The sequence below is a fragment of the Myiozetetes cayanensis genome, unplaced genomic scaffold, assembly GCF_022539395.1.
Source record: "Myiozetetes cayanensis isolate MyiCay16 unplaced genomic scaffold, myiCay2020 scf5-8, whole genome shotgun sequence".
NCBI classification, from domain to species: Eukaryota; Metazoa; Chordata; class Aves; order Passeriformes; family Tyrannidae; genus Myiozetetes; species Myiozetetes cayanensis.
The window spans coordinates 51,075,131-51,098,339 of record NW_026087742.1 but is presented as its reverse complement, the minus strand read 5'-3'; positions in this window follow the sequence as shown (position 1 = coordinate 51,098,339).

Below are 23,209 nucleotides of genomic sequence, written 5' to 3'. Positions count from 1 at the left end.
TTGAATACTTTGTTGACAGCAGATAATTGATGCTTTTGGGAACACAAAACTGTAGTGTAGGAAGCCCGGAATATCACTTGCTTTACCCAAGCTTCCAATTCACGCACGTTTTTCTTTTCTGAACTCATCTGATAACTTCTGTAGTTCATATAGGATTTTGCAATCTGTTACGGTCTATGAAAATCAGTTCCACAGTTTAACAATGCATGGAGTGATAAGAATGTCCCTCTTTTTGTTGTGTTGACAAGTTATATGCAATATGTTAAAGGGGAGGATTTAATTTCTGACACTAGCATTTATGCCTGGACAGAGAAGCAAACACTTCACACTCCTCTGTTTGAAGCTGCTGGAAGAAAAAAAAGTTGTAGGTCCACAAAATATTATTGCGGTAATTTTAGGTTTTTCTCCATAAATAGAAAATATTACGATGGACACTGGAAAGTAGGTGTGTTTGCATAAAGTTTCCATGAAAATATATGAGGTTTTATTTTTTAAGAGCAGATATTGAAAAAAAAAAAAGCAAGGAAAAATCTCTTAAAAATTAAAGAGGGGCTAATAAGGTTGTTCTTTTGTACATATAATAGAAAATTTTACTTGTCTTTGATGAAATAAAATGTAAAATGAGAGATGATGAAACAAAATGCAGAAAATTCAGAGAGTACAGTACTTTCCTATGAGGAATACATTTAGAAATCACAACCACACTAATTTGAAATCACCAATATAAATGTGTAGAAGTAAATAATGCTGTTCAAGTTCATGTAAGGAATTTTTAATGTGTACATTATATAAAGAAGACAGTTTTCTTATACTATCACTAATATTTTTGACAAAAAAGAAATAGTCATTCCAAGAATAAAGTAAAAATATGTGTAATTTAATAGTTTTGATATTCAGAGGCACAAAAGGAGAAAACATATTGGATTGGTGTATTGTCACTTTGGCTGAAGCATTGGCAAAAAAGCTTTGCCCTAGCAATTGCTTTTAATAAATTACTGGCATTATTATAGTGAAGTGAAAACAATGTTCATGCTTTTGCCCCTGTTCATCCACCTTACAATACAGAAGCTATAATTTTTTTCCTCTTATGTTGGGCCAGTTTTCCCTGTAGAGGAACTCTAAATCTTTGCTGTCCCATAAATATGTGAACATAAACAGGGATTTATTGGAATTTAGCTCCTGTTTTGGTGGAGGAGGTTTATGGTGCTGAGAAAACTCATTAATTTAATTCACAGCTCATAGTATAAACATAACCTTTACAATATATAACAGCAGAAATTATGCGTGGTTATGATTTACTGTTTGTGTTTTTGAAGGAGAAAGAAGTGCAAACTTGTTTTGCCACTTCCAGTTTTAATACTCATTGATTAAGTTGAAGAATGAATATGATACTGCTATAAATAACAATCTATGCACATTTAGTTTTTGCTAGTTTCAATTTTATTATAAATACTAAAATTTAGAAGCTGTGAATCAGAGAAGCAACTTTAAAAAGCATATCCCATACAGAACTGCTATTAACCTCTTCATTTTTACAACACTAAAGCTACTTAAAAGACTGATTTCTGAAGGCCTCTTTTGAACACTTACAAAACAAACAAAAAAAGTAAGAGATTAAGTAACTGTGTTGTAATAGTGTTAAATTGCTCTTTAGGTCTTACACAGTTAGGTATGCCTATTTTATTAGGATTCATATACTCACTGGAGTGGAAAACCTCAATTTTGAATCTTGGTAGGCTGTTAATATAATAATTATAATATATTCATATCATGTAATGCTATTATGAGTTTACCTATGCTTCCACTGAATTTTAAGAGAAAACTGTGATGCTTGAAAATTTGGCTCTTAAGAGATCAAAAGAACTGTAAAATGATGGTGTTTCTCTTTTCATTCACTTTGCAGAAATCTGAAATACCTAAAGAGATGACACCTATAATTTTGAAATCCCAGTATTTTTTTATATACATTCTGGGATGTTCTTAATCTCATACTTTAACTTCCTATAATATTGTGCAGAGTATTTTGCAAAATGTATATAAGTCATGTTATTGGGATGTTGCAAGGTTAAATATATTCAGTTGGAGTCTTTTGAATATCTTACAGCCTATATAAAGTTAAAAATATGTTATCAAGAACTCTTGACCAATCAAATCATAGTTCCTTTAAAGAGCCATTTTCTCTCTATAAGACACTATTTTAACAAAGAACTCATGAAAGTGAAGGCTACATAATATACATGTTTTCTTTAATGATTCTGATATATCATTGCTATTAATAATCTTAAAATAATGTATTTTACTATTTAGAAATTATGGGAGAACTAGGAATCATTACAGTGATAAACTGTATTGTAAAATGTGATTTTCATATTGTAAATGAAGCTTCAATTTAAATTCACTAAAGTTATGATAAAAATTCCTGTTGAAAAGATTTTATTATTGAAAGCCTTTAATTCATAAACCCTATAATTCCTTCAAACTGCAATAAAATATTGCAGACTAGAAACTATTTTACAATAAATGTCAATTACCTTTAGTTCATCTTTCATCTGAGAGCCACTGGTGGTCTCCTTGTGATCAAAATTTATTTCTATGACTTATATCTTGTTTGCATTTATAAGATATATGGAGAAAAACTATACCTCCTTACATACTTCTTCACAGATTTTTCCAATTCCTTTCCTTTGTATGGTGACAGTTTCAGTATAATGCAAGAAAGTAAAGTTCCAGAAAGGTAGCTGTAATATTTTAATTTAAAATACATAGGTTGTTTTATAAAATTAGCTTCCATTAATTACTCAACTTTCCTTCCAAGCTGTGAAAAGAAATAAATGAGAGCTATCCCTTCAACAGTTGTTAAGAAGAAAATACAATGGTGTGTGTAGTCACACTGAAAGAATATTAGTGTTCTTCAAGAATGTATTACTAAAAAGAGGTGAAAAAATCAAGAGCTAGAAAACATTTTTATAGATTATTTAGTGAATTATACATTTAAAATACTAAGTTTTTATACACCTACATGTTCATATCTTTACGTGTACTGAGTAACATATAATTCCAAAACACGTGCTGTTTGGATGACTCCAGATGAAGTTTGTATGCAATGTGAGGACATAGAGGACACATATGTTCTTACAAAATAGGGGTCATGAGATGATTTAACCTGAAATTCAGTAAGATTTGTTGGATAATTTCCCTAGAATCTACTTTAATTTTTAGTGTAAAAGCTGAGTAGTGGAATACATAAACTGTTTTCTTTGTATTAGTTTCTTTTTTACAACATATTTGACTAGCATGAAGAGATGATCAAAGGAAACCTTTTAGAATATAGTTACAGATATTCTACAATCTATTTCTGAAACTAACAATTTTCCGTTTCTTCAAACAATGGCAGAAGACCCCATTACCGATTCTGGATAAAAATATATTGAGCTCTGATGAACTCAAATAATAGAGAACAGTTGACCATACTGAAAAAAGTGTGAAGCATAACAGTGAAATGCTTGGCAATGTATTTTTAAGATTTAAAACATAAGGGCCATATACTGACTGTAAATTGTATAATCAATAATAATGTAAGAAAAATGATGTAGCAATATTCAGAGTTCTACTAAGGAATTACAATACCCCAAGTGACGCAGTTTAGCTAATAAGAAAATGTTTTCTTGAATACTAAACCTACTGAGTGAACAATCAAAACTAAACACTGGCATATTTCAAAGAAAGGTTTTATATAAAGCAAGCCAGTCTAAATCTAAAGAGCTCAATGAAGTATTTAAATATTGTAATATCCATAAATCCATAAATAAATTCAAATAGCATTATAGAAATCTGCAAGTAGATTTGCCTAATATCCAAAAAGCAGAAGAAGACAATTCACTTTCAGCTTTGTAAATCAGGACTAATCATTCAAACCAGAAGATAAATGACTATGATCAGATGGAAGACTTAGAGGAAAATACCATTTCATGTAATCTTATGCAAATCTATTTCCATCATTCACTAATTCATTACTGAAAATACTCAAGTGGAACAAAATTTAGAATATATATGCCAATAGTATATTTCAACATTATATGTATCAATGTCTCTCACATATATTGTCTCTCATAGGATCCTTCTCGACAAAATATCCAACATACAGATGGGCAAGCCCATGATACATTGGGTGAACATTTTACTATTGGCTTGGGCTCAAAACTATAGTAAATTATATCAGGCAGGCAACCAGCCACCAGTGGGGTTACCCAGGGTTCAGTTTTAGGGCCAGTGCTCTTTTAATTTTTTATAGATGGTCTACATGAAGGAATCAAATCTACCTTAAACAAATTTGCTGATAGTAGTAAACTAGGAGGGGCTGTGGACTCCCTTGAGGGTACAGAGTTCTTACAGGGAGATCTGGATAGACTAGAGAGCTGGGCATTCACCAGCTGTATGAAATTCAACAAGAGCAAGTGCTGGATTCTCCAGCTAGGATGGGGAAATTCTGATTATATGTACAAACTGGGGGGATAAGAGGCTGGAGAATAGCCATGTACGAAGAGACATGGGGGATTTGGTTTCTGGGAAGTTGCATATGTATCAACAGTTGCCCAGGAAGGAAGAGGGGGGCAACTGTTACATGGGGTGCATCAAGCACAGCATAGAGATCTAGTCAAAGGAGGTGATTTTCCCATTCTGCTCTGCACTGGTGCAGTCTCACCTCCAGTACTGTGTGCAGTTTTGGCCACCTCAGTATAATGACATCAGACTATCAGAGTGTGTCCAAAGGAGGGCAACCAAGATGGTGAAGTCTTTCGAAGACAAGACTTATAAGGAGTGGATGAGGTCACTTGGCTTGTTCAGCTTGGAGAAGAGAAGACTGAGGTGTGACCTCATTGCAATCTACAGCTTCCTCAAGGGGGACAAAAGAGGTGAAGGTTCTGATCTTCTCTCTCTCATGAGACCAGTGACAAGACACATGAGAAATGGTATGAAGCTGCTTCAGAGGAAGCTGAGACAGGGCACTGGGAAGATGTTCTTCACTGAAAGGGTGGTCTGTCACTGGATCAAGATCTCAGGGAAGTATTCACAGAGCCAAACCTGCCAGAATTCAAGAAGCATTTGGATGATGCTTTAAATTATATGGGTTATTTTTAGGTAGTCCTGTGGGGAGCAGGGAGTTGGACTCAATGATCCCTATGGGTCCTTTCCAACTGTAGATATTCTGTGATTCTTTCCAACTACAGATATTCTGTGATTCTGTAAGGTCAAATGTACGTTATCCTACTGGTTATAAAAATAATTTTTCTGATAAAATTAAAAAAGTATACTAATGTGTATGGTCTGTTGTAGATTTGTAATGGTACTTTCTGATGTCCTTTGAAAAGAATATAGTATGGGTTGTTTGTATGTTTTTTTATTTATTGTTGGTTTTGTTTTAAATTGTTTTCCCAAACCAGATGAAATACCAAATTAGAAGAACAATGACATTGGAGAAGTGTGTAGAGAACAAGTCCAATGAGGAGTGGCTGAAGAAACTGGGGGTTTTTATCCTGGAGAAAAGGAGTCTCAGGGAGGATCTTACTGCTGTCTACAAGTACCTGAAAAGGAGATTGTAGTGAGGTAGAGTTGGTCTCTTCTGCCAGGCAACAAGTGACAGGATGAGAGGAAATGGCCTCAAGTTGCACCAAGGGAGGTTTTTAATTTCTAAGAAACATCTCTTCACTGAGAGGTTAGCAGGCACTGGAAGAGATCTGCCCAGAGAAGTGGTTGAGTCCCCATCCCTGGAGATATTTAAAAAATGTTTAAAAGTGAACTTAAGGACATGGTTTAGTCATGGACTTGGCAGAGTTAGCTTTGCAGCTAGACTTGATTATCTCAGAGGTCTTTCCCAACCTGAAAGATTCTATGATTATTATATGTCAAGCTTCATAGAAATAGATTGGATAGTTTTTGAAGACAGTTCTTTATGGTTAAAGAGTATCTGAAATTGGTATTTTATTAATTTTTAATACAAATATCTCTGATGATGTAAGAATGCTTAACTAATAAAAGAAATATCAAATTGGTAACAAATAAAAAATACAATTATATTAATACTTATAGAGGGACTACATTTTGAAAACTTTCTTTATAAACAAACTTGATTCATTTTATTATCATCTATAGGTGATAATAAAAAGAAAATGAAAGAGTAAATTAAGTCCTGATACTGCGTTCCAGAGAGCAGTGGAAAAGGTTTTTTTCTAGGTTATTTGCCTATAAGACAAACAAGAGAACAAGAAACACTTTTTGCATATAAAATATGTGATTTACTTTACTCTTCAGCATTACATTGATTTTCACATATAAATATTTTCTACTAAAAGCAACATGGGTGTGTGACACTTATGCTACATCCACCCCATAAATTAAATTACTTGACAGAAATTTTTGATGAACTCAAAGGTTCCATCAAAAAAAAACATATCACCAGCATGTTTTTTTGGATAGTGATATTCATATATCCTAAGAAAGGCATACTGTGGGCTAAATTGAACAGCATTTAAGAGTAATTCTTAAGTATCACCAACTGTGTCTTCACAACTATAGTTCTAGGTGGGAACATCCTGTAGGAGTATAGATTCATCTTTTAGAGGTGCCTAAGTTGCTTCACTAAATAAAGAGCCTAGATCTTTCTAGCTCTGAATATTCCACTAGAAATTGATACACTTGCAGTGTTATGTGTCTTCTTTTATACCAACATGGACTGGTAATAGGACACTCAGATTATAATTCAGAAACTTTGAAATGTTGAAGCATCAGTGCTGGGTCTGTTTGGTCCTTTCAGTATCTGAAGGTCACTTTTCAGGTATTTTTCTCTCCTAGAGATTAATTCCTATATCATCCTATATCATCCTTCAGCAACTTGACTGGAGGGAGATTAATTTCATGTAGTCCTAGACAGGTAAACATTAGTTTAAGTTAGCTGTATAAACATCCCCAAGAAGAGGGATAAAAGGAGCAGTCATCCTAACTGAAGATAGATGTATAAGCCAAAGCAGATGACTATTTTTATTTCTGCATCTCTGGTGCACAATCCTGAACTCAAGTTATACGCTTAATGTTGATTCAGTGAACCAGACTCTAAATGCCTCAAATTTAATTCTTCAGACCTCCTGACCTCCCTCATTACTTTCTTATGCTCTTTCAGATCTTTTCTAAGCCACAGTTAAATCCTCCTAGATTTTTCCAAGCAATTTGGTAGGAAGAATCGTAAAGTTAGGAACAGAAAATACCTTCCTAATTGTTTCTATTTTTTTATGAAAGCAACTGAGAATTATATGCAAGCTGTCAGCTTCTCCTCCTTTCATTAATCAGAGATTCACCAGTATTTCAGGCTGAGCTGAATTTTTCTCTCTCTTTTCCCTCTTGCCAACTGTCTTTAACTGCAATGGAAGATTCTGCAAAGCATATATTCTGCTTTGAGATGGGCTCCTCTTCCTATGCCATGTACTCACACTGAAAAGGCATAAATCCAGGAGACCACACTATACCTTGGATAATGACTATGGAAGGGACATTTTTGTCCCATTAGCAATAGACCAGTAGCCGATAATGCTCCTGTAAGTCTCAGTCGCTCTTCTACAAGATATGAAAGAACTCCCTTGAACAGGTCAGTCATTTTAGAATGCAGTACAGGAAGATATGTGTAGTCACTATTTCCACACATTGTCTGAAAGAGTTCACAATGTATATATTTCTATACTGTATGAACACAATAAGCCTATTTGTAACACTGGAGAAAGGATAATCTCATGTAAAGGTACTCCTACTGAAAGTAGGAATCTTCTTTATCTTTCCGTCATGAGTCCAAAAGCAGATTCAGCCTTGATCTAGATATGGGCTTCTACAGCAACAGGAACTGCAGCTTCATCTCATGATGCAGGACTCATGCAAGAGGTTCATCGCCTCTGCTTCGCTAATTTGGTAGGGATGGTAATAATTAGGCATACGAACTTCGGTTGTCTCTGTTCCTTTAAATTCTTGAAAGCAAGACACTCCTTTTCATATAGCAGAAGTGCTGACTTGTAGAGAATCCACTACCAACTGGAACATAAGAGTTTCCAGACTGCACAGCTATATCTCTAGACTATAAGAATTGCTTTGCAGCTTGACTTCTTAAGAGTATATTGATGTATTTTTTGTTGGAGACCAAGAATCTGTAACAGACTCTGCCTATCTCCAAGATCCCTGCTGTCACCCTTGAAGAGAAAGTTTGGATTCAATAATAAACTCCTGGTCTTCCCAAATTAGTTTTCCACTTCAGAAGAAAAGTTGGTAGCATTACTGGGACATATGTAACTAGTTGTTTACTCTTGACATTGTAGTCCTACATATTGTTAATGGTAGCTGTGTATTACCATGAGGTTATTTCTTCACCTGTCTACCTTGTTCCCTCTCTCATCCATTATCTTTGTTTCTCCTCTTTTCACCCTTGGATAGCTGATCTCCACGAAGAGAGAAGCCCATATAGCTCATTATTTCACATTTTCGTCCTCACAGATGGTACCCCCACCTGCAGATCTGCCCTTTTTATGCCATTACTAACTTCATGCTCTGTTTAAACTCTGTTATGTTTGCAACCAGGTCACCTGCTGAGGGAATGGCTACTTCTGACAAGACCCAATCTCCTATTGAGCAAATGAGCTACAGACACAGAGGCCCAATTATTATTAAGTGTTAGCATAATTGTAATTATAAGTAGAGTGTTTCATTATAATACAGCTGTGGAGGCTTTAATGCGTCCCTGTAATGTACTTTATTAATAAGCTGTATAGAACTGCTGACTTTACAATTTTCTGGATCACATTTATGATAACAAAAGAGGATATGAAAATGAATTCACTATGGGAGACCTACTGTGTTAGTTACTATGATTCACAAGTTTATTATGGTAATAAAGCAACATGAGACAATAATGTTTGGAACTGAAATACACTAATGATGCTTCATATTGTTCCAAAAACATTATGCAAAAGTGGTAAAAAGTGTTATGACTTGCAGATAGTCAAATGCAGCAGATGTCACACTATGGAATAAAAGTGAGAGAGACAATAATATTAACTCCTGAATTGTTTGCTGCTTCCTCCCAAGTCTTCCAAAGTTAAGAGAACGTTTAAGTTGGTTGATGCATTGGCTGGCAGAAAACGATGATTTCTATTAATTTGTACCAATTTTTAAAGCAATATTTGAGTGAAAGTCTGTATGATCTTGCCTTCACTAGATGTTTTCATTACTTAAGTTAATTTTAGCACTATAGACTAATATATAGTGTGCAGAGGAATAGTAGTAATTTAGTCTTGCAGCAAAGGTGCTGTGATGCACAAAGTTTGTCATATTAGTAATGACTGAAGGGTAAGATATGTATTAGGTGCACTGCAGCATGATATGTATGATGAAAATCATGGAAAAATTATAATTTAAAGTAAGATTTTTAAAAATTATAACTATATGCAAACATAATAAGAGTGAGGACATTTAATGAAAATAAAGGAAGTATATGCAGAAAATTATGAAAATATATACTTTCTCATACACTGTACTGAACAGATTGCTAATAGGAAATTTGCAAAGTCAAGAAAAGAAAAGAAATTTAAATGGAGTCTTTAGATGTAGATAGTGGTAGAGGTAGAATTTGGTGTCCCTAAATGACACTTAAAATAAAAGGAGAAACCTAGCCCATTTATCTCAGGGAACTTCTTAAAACAGTAAGTTCTTTCATTCATTGGACCTCTACTTGAGTACCTCTTTTAATTATTCTGCAAATGTCTTACGTATTTAATTTTGTTTGCCAACACAGGTTTGAGATGTGTTTTTTTCTGAGATGGGAAATTTTTGTCCAGTTGTAAAATTTAATTTCAAACTACAATTAGATGGACTATAAAAAAGAAAAGGGATTCTGCAAACAAATTTGAAACCATCAGTCTTTTTTGAAGTCAGCTGTCTGTCCTATAATCAGGTTCTCTTCTCTGGTTGGTCTTGCACTGCTTACATGCTGGATTTTACAGTGTCCTCATGTTAACTAGAAAGTAGAACAAAACTCCATGTAATTGTGGTTGAACCCCCTTTGACTTTATGGAAATTTCTAAGTCCCATAGCAACCACAACTATAAGTGAATGCCCAAACTAGTAGACTACTAGGTAAAAAAGTGCTTTTCTCCACTCTTTTATCAAGAAGCTTGAGATAGACATTTCTTATAATTTCCCTCTAGTAGAAAGAGCTAGATAGTTGACCTAATTAACTGAGTTTCTTTTTGAAAAAACTCATTTGAAGATTTCTTACACATGGTTGTGGTTTAACCCCAGCTGGCATCACAGCCCCACTCACTCACTCACTAGCAGGATGGGTGAGAGAATCAGAAGACTAAAAGTGAGAAAACTCTTGGGTTGAGACAAAGACAATTTAATAGGTAAAGCATAAACCTTATTCTCAAGCAAAGCAAAATAAGGAATTAATTTACTGTTTCCCATGGGCAGGCAGGTGTTCAGCCATCTTCAAGAAAGCAGGGCCCCATCACGCCTAATGGCTACTTGGGAAGGCAAACATCATCATTGTGAACTTTCCCTCTCTTCTTTTTCTTTCCCCTTCTCTATATGGTGTGCATGATGTCATATGCTCTGGAATATTTCTTTGGTCAGCTGGGGTCAGCTGTCCCAGGAACAGGTTGATGTCCTTCCTGTGCTGGGGACTCCAGAGCTGGATGTGGTTCTCCAAGTGGGGTCTCACAAGAGTAGAGGGGCAGAAACACCTCCCTTGACCTGCTGGTCACATCTCTTTTGATGAAGCCCTGGTTGTTGTTGGCTTTATTAGCTGTAAGTGCATATTAATGAGTTATGGTTTTTCATCCACCAGCAATCCAAGTCCTCCTTCTCAGGACTGCTCTCAATTTCTTTATCCCTCAGCCTGTATTAATACCAACGATTGCCCCAACCCAGGTGTGGCATCTTGCACTTGGCCTTGTTGACCCTCATGAGTTTTCCATGAGGCCATTTTTTGAGCTTGTCCAGGTCCCTCTGGATGGCATTCCATCTCTCTCAGGTATGTCAACCACACTGCTCAGCTTGCTTGTTGTCTAAAAATAGTCCATGATGACAATATTAAACAGTACTAGTTCCAGTATGGACCCTGAGGAGCACCACTTGCTATTGAACCCCATCTGGACATTGAGGCATTGACAACAACGCTCTGGATGTGACCATCCTACCAAATCTTCATCCACCAAACAGTACACCCATCCAATCCATATCTCATACATAGAGAGGAAGGGGTTCTGGAGGACTGTGTCAAAGGCCTTACAGAAGTCCAGACAGATGACATCTGTAGTTCTTCCCTTGTCCACTGATGTAATCACTCCATCATGGAAGGCCATGATGGGCTTTTTAAAAATGGGTGCAATCTTGAATTAATTTTTACTGAATGTTATAAGATGCAATGGCCCATTATTCACAATGCTGATCAGCTAGAAATCTGGTGAGTCTCAAGGTACTCTACCACTCTTAACAATACACAGCATCAAAACAAGGATTAAATGAGAACTGCAAAAGAAGACTGGAGTCAACAAAAATTTCACTGGACTTGAAAGCATTTGGAAACGTGGAAGATTTAAACTTCCCTTGAAATGTTTAATAAATGAGTGGTAGCAGGAAAAAAGACATGCAGAGGCAGTCTTTTTTTCTAAAGCAGCTATTTCTGAAACATTACCTGATTTTAATACTGCTCCATTAATTTAAGCAGAGGAGGCTAACTCTATAACTATTAAAGAAATGAGAGTTGCTGAGTTTAATATAAAATAGATGGAAAGCTGCTTTTAATAGAGTTTATTAAAAGAAAAGCAGAGAGAAATTTGTAATGCATCTATGTTTGGGATCTCATCTTGCAGTTTGGAATCCCTGTTATGAAATAGAAATGAAAGGAAAATTAAAAAAAAAAACACAAACAAACAAAACAACAACGAAACATTTAAAGAACTTGGTTGAAAACAAATTTGAGATAATAAAATATGCAGAATTTGCTAAGGAAACCAAATTACCCAAACAAAAAAGAATGCAATGGAGAATGATTAGGTTACTTGAACGGCTGAAGAATGTACTATAAAGAATGATATTAAAATAGAAATTAAAAACTGGAGTCCATTCAAAACTGTGTAATGTGGAGGACAAAGCCAACTCTTAACATTTTGGAAAAAAACAGAAGAAATTGTAATGACCAAAAGACACTGCAAGTATCAAAATAGAGTATGCTTTATTGGCAAAGAGGATAAACTGTTATGGATTTAGAAGACTTATTCATAAATGATTATAGCAATGAAGGAATGGTTAAAAGTTACATAGGAACCTGTACTAATTTGAAGTGATACAAAAGGCACTGTGATGCCAAAATAATGAAATTAGTACTGTTAGAGATATGTAGGTAAAAAAAATGAGAGAGGATAATTATTTGGGTCTTATCCAGACTATTTTATCTACAAACATAATTGTATCAGACAAATATATATGCCAATATATAGAAGATGCTGACATTTTTTAATTTTTACTAGAATTATACCACAAATAATTAGATTATGCCTGGTCACTCATTTGACTTCAACTCAAATGAAAAAAAAACCAAAAAAAAAAAACCAACCCTGCCACTGAATATGAAGACAGCATAGATGAAGATTCTGGAAAAGTTCACCATACTCTGAAGTAGAGTTTAAAGAGAACATTTTTTTTTAATCTTGATATCAGAGATGGAAGAAAAAATATATAATTACTTCATACACTTTATTGTTGTTGAACCGTATGAAAAAAGCAAAATTATGGAGAAATTACTTAGAAAACTAGGTATTTAGGCTTATAGATAGGCTCAAAGAAGCAAATACCTAGAAACGAACATTTTAATGTAACTGCAAAGAGAAACATTTTTTGGGAGTTGGCTGATGCCAAGTATTTTTTAATTTGATTCAGTATCCAGATCCTGGCATATGACAGCAGAAAACTAGAGCTCATATTTATGCACACTGTATAGTTTCTTGGAAAAGGTCTTTTTCTCTGACTGCTGTATGATGTTTAACTCTTGTTTCATCTCTCTGAGATATGCAATGGATTTATTTTATTACATAGAGACATGTAATTTTTACACAGATGATGCTTTGTTTTTCAAGTGACAGTAAAAGAGTGTGGCCAGAGACTCCAACCAGTCTTGGAGAAAACTATAGATTTTGGGCTAAATCTAAACAAAACAAAACAAAACACCTAATCCAACCAACCAACAAACAAAGGCAACAAAAAAATCACCCCCTAACAAATGAAAAAAACCCAAACCCAAAAATAATAATTAAAAAAAAAAAAAAAAAAACTTTTGCTACTAAAAATATACCTGGGAAGAAATTAAGATGTAAAGAAGATGCAGTTAAACTGTTTTGATCCTCGGTGTACCTGCCGTAGCAGAGAAGAAAGGATATTTAGAGCTAAAAATAAACACTGGAATTCTATGGTTATATCAGTAACCCCAGAGTGCTACATGGCAAAATTGTCCAATAAAGCTGATATGCAAATTCCATCAATGTAAATAATTGTTTGTTAGTTATTTATAGTTGTACTGTCTACTCTTTTATATGGGTCCGAATCATGGGTCATTTACCGGCACCACTTGCGTCTCTTAGAACGCTTCCATCAGCGCTGCCTCCGTTCAATTCTAAACATCCACTGGACTGACTATGTGACCAACACGTCTGTCCTTGAACAGGCAGCAATCACGAGCATTGAGGCCATGCTGCTGAGAACACAGCTGCGCTGGGCAGGGCACGTCTCCAGGATGCAGGACTACCGCCTCCCTAAGATCGTGCTCTATGGGGAACTTGCCACTGGCTGCCGCAAGAGAGGAGCCCCGAAGAGGAGATACAAGGACTCCCTGAAACAATCCCTCAGCCTTGGCCATATTGATCATCACCATTGGTCTACCCTGGCCTCCAATCGGGAGGCCTGGAGACAGACCATCTATAACGCTGCTGCTGCTTTTGAGAACACACGCAGGATCACTCTCGAGGAGAAAAGACAATGCCAAAAGAACTGTGTCTCGTCTGTATCACCTGGGGAGTCTTTCTGCTGTGCCTTCTGCAATCGGACTTGTCTATCTCGCATTGGCCTTTTTAGCCATCAGCGCGCTTGTAGCAAGCGTGGGTAGAGCCCTTTCAAATCTTCGTTCGCGAAGCCTAGCCATGATGATGATGATGAGTTAGTTATAGTATTGTCTTGCACTACATAATTTTTCAAAAATGAACCTTAGCACTTTAGAACTGTTGTGATAAACAGAAAACTAAAGGATATGTGTCTGATGTAATCCAGTAAATGCATCTTTGCAGGCTCTCTGCCAGTAGGTTAGTAGCCTCCAATTTTTTACAATACACCTGACTTCCTTCTTTGATTGCATTGCAGTCATACCTTAACCTACTCATAATAGTACAGGAATGTAAAAGAAACAGTGTTTCATGATAACTGGTTCTAAATGCCATGGATTATTTAAACAATTATGTTCTACTGTGTTCATATAAAGAAGATAAATCTGTTCTTAGTGTCAGGTATGAAAAGCTTTACTTTAATTCTAGAGGGAAACTGATATTTCAAATTGGCTGTAAGCTGCTTACTGACCATTTCTGTGATTCATTTCTGAATTTCTAATTATGTTGACAAATATTTTTCACTACAGATGTATAGATTTTCACCATAAATATACAAATTAGACAGATTCTGGACTTCTAGATCCAGTTTCTAGAGTAGTATTTAACTATTTAAAAAAAAAACCTAACAACCTAACCTTTATGAAATGTCTAGAAAACTTCTTGAACAGGGCTTGTATTTTTTTTTCCATTATTTTTGGTCACAGGCACAGAAATATAAACTTAGGCTACATTTCAAATATTAGTTTTTAACCTTTGTTTTAACTTTCAGTTAAATGGTTGCATATTTTTTGGTGGTGGTGGGTTTTTTTGTTCGTTTGTTTTTTTCAGATCACCTTTATATGTTTTATTTCCTGAAAAAAATAGAATTTGTTCATTAGGAGCAAGTCAATGTATTATTTTAGGCAGAAACCACCAGCAGGTCACTGATGGATTGGATCTCCTTGGATTATGAGAGATTCTCCAGTCATCTGGAGGGTATGCAGTCTTGCTCTGACTGCCCGTACCAGCTCCGCAGCCTCATTCCAGCGCCATGCAAGTGTCTGCTGGTATCAAATCCTAGCTATCTGCTCTTTCCTGCCACCGCTGCCCTTCCAGCTGTTCCTGCCAAATAAGTTTAACTCCCCCATGAGAAGATGCAGTAGTGAGACTTCTCCCAGATACAATGTTTTGTCTGCCTCTTCATTGTGGTTGGGTCTATTAACAGACTCCAACCATGATATCTGCCTTCTGGGCCTTCCCCTGATTCTTACTCATAAACACTCAACCCTATCATCACCATCGTTAACTAAATATCCTGTAACTCCTGACTTAAATAAAGTCTCAGTAGAAAAAGTGATCTTAAAGAAAGATTGGTCTCAACTGGAAAAAGTCTAGAGGAAAATTATTTCAACTCTAGAAAACATCACCCAGCAGGAAAATGACCTGGAGTAATCTGGAGATCTTTCAATTGTTTGCATTTTTTGACAACAAAACATCAGTCAGATCATTAATAATGGTGGTACTATGTAAGAGCAGCCAGAGGTTTTTTTGTCTACATGTTTTAAAAAAGAAAATGTTTTAAAAATTTGAATGTTGTGGATTACTGGGTAATACTGTAGCTTTAAAAGGTGTTTGTGAGAAATCATAACTGTTCTAGCACAGCTATTTTCTGTAGAAGCTTATGTTGAATACTGACTACCCAAGCCCAAATATTAAGTGAAGCAGTCTGCGGACAGACTTAGTTTTTAGTGATTTATGAACATCATATTTCACCATTTTTGAGGATGGATAAATAAATGTGATTAGGAAGTTTACAAAGATGCATTTTTAAACATATTTGGGATTCAAGTAGTCTTGAATTATAAAAATTCATTACTCTAAATAATTTCTTCATGTGGAACCAGGAGGTCCAGAATGCTTAAGAAAGCTTAGCAAAGTTGTTTAACGTCAGTGCTTAAACAACTGCATGGAAGTAAGAAGTAAGTTGCATGCAGGCTATGAATGATCAACTGTCTTCTTCTCATTGACATAAACAAAGAAATACTGAGCCTTGTCAGAGTTTTTGTTGTAACTAAAGGCGCAATGGTAAACAAAAGCTCTATTATATTGGAAATTCGTGAATAACTTTGTTGGAGTCAAATTGCCTAAGAAAACAAAACAAATTTTTAAAATTACTTTTAAAAAAATCTTACCATGTCCTGTGTGTTTCTCAAAGAAGGATTGAAATATCTGATTCCTGCTTTATATATCTGTCTTGGTTTAAAGACAAATGCTGGGGCAGAGACTCCAAAAAAATGAGCTCCCTCCCCTTTTATTAAGACCTCCCTTTTTTTCTATAATACAGAGAGAAAAAATGTGTGGAGATATAAGTCAAAAAATAACAGAAGGTGTTATAATGGTAATATCTCTCAATTTGTTTGCATTACTGTCTGCAAAATTAAAGGAAGTATTAAATATTTTTAAAGGAAAGCTTTTAAAGCTCTGCTGAGTTTGAAGGGTTTTTTTACTATTTTTGTTTGGTTGTAAAAGAAAGTAAAAAACAAAAGAGAAGAATTCAGGTTTTCGAATTTTTAAATGTCATGGCCTTATTATTCTAGTTGCAGGAGCTATCTATATATTTCAAATAACAGCCCTAACAGAAAATATCTTTCTGCTTTATATTTTAAAAGTCAAAACAATTACTTTCAATATCGATGAGTTCTTCAATATAGATGTTGTTCTTTGATTGAGAACAACAAAATCCCTTTTAAGACCTCTCAGCTGGAAATTCTTGTCAGAAAATCTCTCCAGTGGAGTATTTGGTGGTGTATTACCTAAAAACAAATAGCCAAACTGGATTCTCAGTTTGGTATATCAAAAGTGTAGCTAAAATAGAATATATTAGTATATGAAAAGAATATATGGATAATAACAGTATTTAATCAAATATACTTTTTTTGGTACTTATATGAGTGCCTTTGTAAAAATAAACATGTTCATTTTATAAGTTCTTTTTCTGTGCTAGGTGATTGTCCAGAAATATACATATATGAATTTCTTATCTCCAAAATAAGCAACCTCTTTATTTAAGAGAGAGAGAGAGAGCAGCCTCTTTATTTAAACATAATGATTCTGAATGAAGTGTCTAACACATATTTGTGTCTAGATTAAAATTGCACACAATGACAGTAGCTAAAATGAAATTGCTGCTTAATTATGAGCATTCTTTGTGTATTACAATTTAAACACAAGAGTTTATATGGCTGAGTGCAGTAAGACTGTGACCAATATAAACAAATCCCCAAAACTCTTATGTTTACATAAATAAAATACTAAAGAAGTGTCATGGAGTGACCTTGGGATTCAGCAAATTTGAATCATCTGGAAAACTTTTATCTACTCAGACTTCTGAGAATCACGTTCATTGACATTGCTTTGTTACACAAACACCTGTTGGAGCACCAGCCAGGTTGCAGAAGTACATTTTTAAGCCTTATAGATATGATTGTATTCATCCCCTCAATCAATGGTATTGAAATTTCATACTAAGAAGGATCAGGTCAATAATTACTGTGTTTCTTTGAGGGTGGCTGTTAACTGTCACAATCAAAGCCACAAATAGATAGATTAAATACTTATCTAGTCACTCTCATCTAAGCAACAATACAGTTCAGAAAGGACAGTGATTTAGTAGCTGTAATATTTGATCCTCAAAAAACTTTTTCAAGATTGGACCATCAATTATTTATGGCCTACATGATAACATGATAAGCATATTCACTGGGTTTAATTTCAGGGTTTTTTCAGCTGCCTGACTTGGTGTGAAAAGAGAATAAGGAGCTCTTTTTTTGCACTCCTTCATAAGGCTTTTTCCTATAATGTATGTAATTATTAACTATCATAGAATTTGAGGAGAGGCAAGAGTTCATGCTTAATGCTTTACTCCTCTGTTGTAGAGCACTCACAGAACTTGTTTATAAAATACTGGTGTATAAAGGAAATAGGACACATATGTCCTTTTAGAGTATCACACTCTCTTTGCCTTCATGTCTTTTAAACCAGTCAAATTAAGAATGTAATAGACCTATCTTTTGAGATGTATTTACATAAAAATGATATTATGGAAATATAACTTTTTTCAAGAATCAAGGAGAATCAAACTTAGATCATTAATCAAAAATAACAATGCACATGTAATTTTATTTATTCCATTAAATATTCACTAGATTGTAACAGTTTATTGCTATTATGCCAAATTAGATTCAAAAGTATGGTCACTACCTTCAAAACCTATAATAATCTTTCCAGGCATCCATTCACATAGGAGCATTTAAAACTGAGCTTTATTTTATTATTGTGATAATTTAAAGTTTTAGAGAGATAACAAATGAAAAAGGGCTGTACAAAACTCTTCTCACTTTAAAGACTATGAGCTAGGATTGTTATACAGCAGAGTACTGAAGAATTTTCATTTAGCAGAAAATTTGCAAAACTGTTGAACATCTGGTTCTGGAACAAAATGTTTTTCAACCTTCTGCTATTTATTTTCTACCTTTTTATTTGTCTAAAAAATCTGCAAAACTTATTGATTTTATCCTGCTTTAAATTCTCTGTTTCAATTGTAATGTCTTCATTATTAGTACAAGGGCAAGTATGTTGCAACTTTCATTTTGGTCAAGTCCTCAAGCTACATAAAAGAAAGGTTGAAACACCCGTGTTTTCTTTTTTCTACCAATGTAATGAATAAACTATGTGTTCCCTGAATGGCACCTTTCTTTTTTTTTTCTTTTTCTTTTTCTTTTCTTTTTCTTTTTCTTTTTCTTTTTCTTTTTCTTTTTCTTTTCTTTTTCTTTTTCTTTTTCTTTTTCTTTTTCTTTTTCTTTTTCTTTTTCTTTTTCTTTTTCTTTTTGTTTTTCTTTTTCTTTTTCTTTTTCTTTTTCCTTCTCCTTCTATTTTTCCTTCTCTTTTTCCTTTTCCTTCTCCTTCTCTTTCTCCTTCTCCTTCTTCTTCTCTTTCTCTTTTTCTCCTTCTTTTGTAAAGGTGAACTAACAAAGCAAACTTAGCCTCATGGGAAGAATATAAAATCAGAGCATTGTGAATTTGTGAGCAACTGCTCTATTGACCTGTAGCATATTCACTAACATTAACTAGGCCAAGTATCACACAAAGCAGCCTCGAGATTTTCTGGCTTCTACCTGTCTTTTTCACTTTTTAACCACCTCTGAGAGTTGGAACTCACTTTGGAGGAGAGTGCTTGACTGTTGGAAGTACTCTCCTCATGAATCAGAAGCTATTCAAGACATGGATGTTTAATATTCTGAGATCATCTCAAGCTGCCTCAATTGGTCTCAAGAGGGCTGTTAGTGTTTAAGATATCAGTGTCATAATGCCAAACTTGATCTAGGGAGGCACAGTGAGGTCAGAACACCAGAGCAATGGCATGAGTCATTATTGAAATGATGCCTACATGACTGCTATGGTTAAATGTCCCCCTTTTTGTGGGTGTGGGTGATTATCAACAGGGCAAAATCCAACTAACATAGAAAATAACTATTTAATAAGCAGTGCAACTACTAATTTCTAAAGAAGTGATTTAGCAGTAGTAGGTTAGATTATGAAGTTGTTCTTTCAACACACTTGAGAACATAACAGATAAAACTGTAAGGCTGGGAAATGAGGTCATGTAGACATTGTATTGAGGATAGGAAATGAGACATACAGTCTTATCTTGGTCTGTAGTCTATGCTGTGGAGGTGATTTTGTCATAGATGTCTTGTGTTTGAATCTTTCAGTAATACATATTTTCTCTTTCATGTTCCAGCAGTGGAAATATTTATGAATATAATGCTATATTCACACTTCTATCTAGAGAAAACATTGAAAGTTTTGTATATTTCTGTTAGAGAAAAAAAGAGGTTATCTGCATCTTGTACTTTGAGAAGACGTGCTATTGTCCCCAGGTTCTGGGGAAGATGATTCTTCAGCCATTCAGCTTTCAGAAGAAGTTTTCTCACCAATTAGCCTAAGTAACTGATTCTTCTTGAGACCCACTAGATATATCATTCTAAATTGGTCACTGACTTGTTTATATTGATTAAATTTCAAGCTGGTGGTTATGGCATGAAGACAAAGGATTAAAAAAATTAGTGTGTCCATAGAGTTAGTTTTTTTCTCACTTTTGCTCCAGGGCATCGGTCCATTGACTGTGCAAATTACACTCACGTGAGTTTACTTTTGGGCTTTTTGTGTTCTGACAGAGTCAACTAGCTGTCTCTGGATTAGAATTTGGGCATGGTTTAAATTAAAGCTTTCAATAGTGACAGCTCCTCATAGTCATTATCTGTGTCTTAATAGGTGTTAGATATACTGGGTATGTACTATGTTCTTTTTTTTTTGGCCTGGGAATACCTCTACAACTGTTCAAAAACTCTGTATACCCATCCACCAGGTCTTCAATTTTCATCATATCTGGGATGATATACTTTACTTCATCTTTGTGCTTTCAGATAGAGTAAAAAGAGCAAACTGAATGTTAATATCATTAGTTTTATATTGCTGTGTCTGATATGGGATGAGATGAGATGAGATGGACTGGAAAGAATATTGAAGTGTATACTGTTGAAACCTGGAAGAGAGTTGAACAAGTGTTTCAGCTGTGTGAGCAGCGAATTAAATACGGTGTACTCCAGCAGGTACTTTAAATACTGCATTTGAGAACCTTATTATGGATTTACATTACTTGAAAGATGACACCTGATCCATATAAAATAAAGACAAGAATAGGTATGAATTGCACTTTGGCAATTTAAGACAACTGGAAGATGACAAACAATATCTGGATTTGGTAGGGTATTTCTTTTTTTCCTATTTCTGCTACAGACTTATTTGTAAGAGAAAAGAGCTGGAGACATAAATTTTATACTATTTTTTTTTCCAAGAACATTTAATCTCTATTAATGTGACCCCATGCTGCTGTCATGGCCAGTGAGACCTATTATCACATGCAGAATATTATTTGTAAAGTTACAACTACCTGGGGGCAGCATTAATTATAGCAAGCAGTTTAACCTCACAGAAGATAAAAATCAATTGGTGAAGCCTGAGTGGAAGCCACATGGCTGCTCTTTAATTCACATTAGAAAAACAGAATTTGTCTTCCTGGAATTAGGTTCTCACTTTATCCTTTTAAAAGATATAACTCTTTCTCTGTTTCTAAAATATTAAACAATTGCCAGAATAATTTAAGAGGTGTTATGCATAGAAAGATTCTCTACTCTTGTAATCCCCACTGTGAGGCATGAGACATAGCCTTTGTAAGGTATCTTACTACAATTCAGATTCAACTGTACTGTAACTGCTACTGTAGCTGTGCCTCAATAATAAGCTAATGGATTGTTTGAGTGATTTAGGGTAAGCAAAGTAGTGAAAGATAAGGAATAAATTGTTTTGCATTTGAATATAGTCTGTGTGTACATGTTGAAAGACTAATCACTTGAAAGAATGCAAAAATATTTGGGTATAACTACAACAAGGGTGGTTGATGCACTCTCTGAAGGTATGCAGAGAGTTTTTAGTACAAGTAAAGAGTCTTCAGTTACTAGAAGGCTTAGTCAATGTAGTTATAATTATAGAAAAATAACTGTTTACCAAAGACCACTGCATCATTTCTCCCACGTTTTAGAAGCCAATGTGACTATATTGGCTATATTGAGCTGGGAAGTGGTGCAGACTTGCCAACTCCTGTTACCCCTTAAAGGTAGGTTTTGGACTGAATGAATACCATTCAAGTAAGGGGGCAAAGCATAGGTGGAATGTAAACATATGTTTTCAGGTGAAATGAAATAACTTATTTATTGTTGACATCTATACCTGCCCTTAGCATGTCTCACATAGAATTGAAATTACTGTTTGTATGATTTTGAGCTATTAAATATTAAAATCTGTTTTAAAGGAACAAGTAAGCATATGTTGTCTTTCAGCTGCCTTAGAACTGGAGAGTTTAAAAAAAAAGTGTTTTATCTATACTATAGCATGACTTAGTGTTTAATAAATATTACACAAATATATCTTTGGGATTTAGAAAAGCAGTCAAGAGGACTAGAAAAAAAAATCTATGCAAGATATGCTCTTTCTAAATACATTTCAATATTTTTTAAATGACTAGCCTAATTCTAACCTTACATTGGTTTTAAATTGCTCTAAATGTAATGACCTTGATCAAATTATTTTTAATTTACACAGGTGTAATTGAGATTTGAGTAAAACCCAGATGTGCACCTGTGATTGCTACTGACCTTGGCAGTCAGTTTTTATCATTTCTTCGCCAAGTTTAAGCAATGAAGCCATCTGATTTCTGAGACTGAAACATTTTTTGTGTTACTGTTCCTTTCAGCAGGTGCAGCAATACAGTATGACCTTCCTTAATTGAGCAGATTAGAATTTTCCTGAAATACTGCACTTCCTTTAAGTCATAATTGTTAGTTCCAGTAGGAACTCTTTCTTCAGTTCTTGGAGTGTGTTGCAATTAGGATCAAGGATTAGAAAGATTAGACAGCTAAATTATCATGTTCTCCTTTATACAGAGATTACAAAAATATGAAGAATAGAGACAACTAATAGATCACTATTATTTTGTGCTATTTTGTATATTTTTTTAGTGCTTGGAACCAGCCATATTCCTGTGAAAATGCCTTTCTATTAGTTTGGTTAGCATTTCAGATGTTTTGAAATAGATCTGAAAATAGCGTAAAATATCACTCATTCTTTCGTCTTGATAGCTGTATATAGCCTCATCTAACTACAGACAGTGAAAGTATGTGGAAGCTATCCACTTATAACAAAAAAATACTAAACATAAAATCTGCTTTAGATTGTGATTATAAATGTTATTCAAACTGCTGGTTCTTGATAGATTAAAGTTCAATCACTCTGTGAAAATAGGCATTGATACTTCTAAACAGATGTTTTAATAAAGGTGGAAAGAGAATTCTCCCAGCCTTTCAAAACAGTTTTACTTCTAAGATTGAAAAGTCTCTGATTTAGAAACAGACAGCCTAGGATGTGCAGTC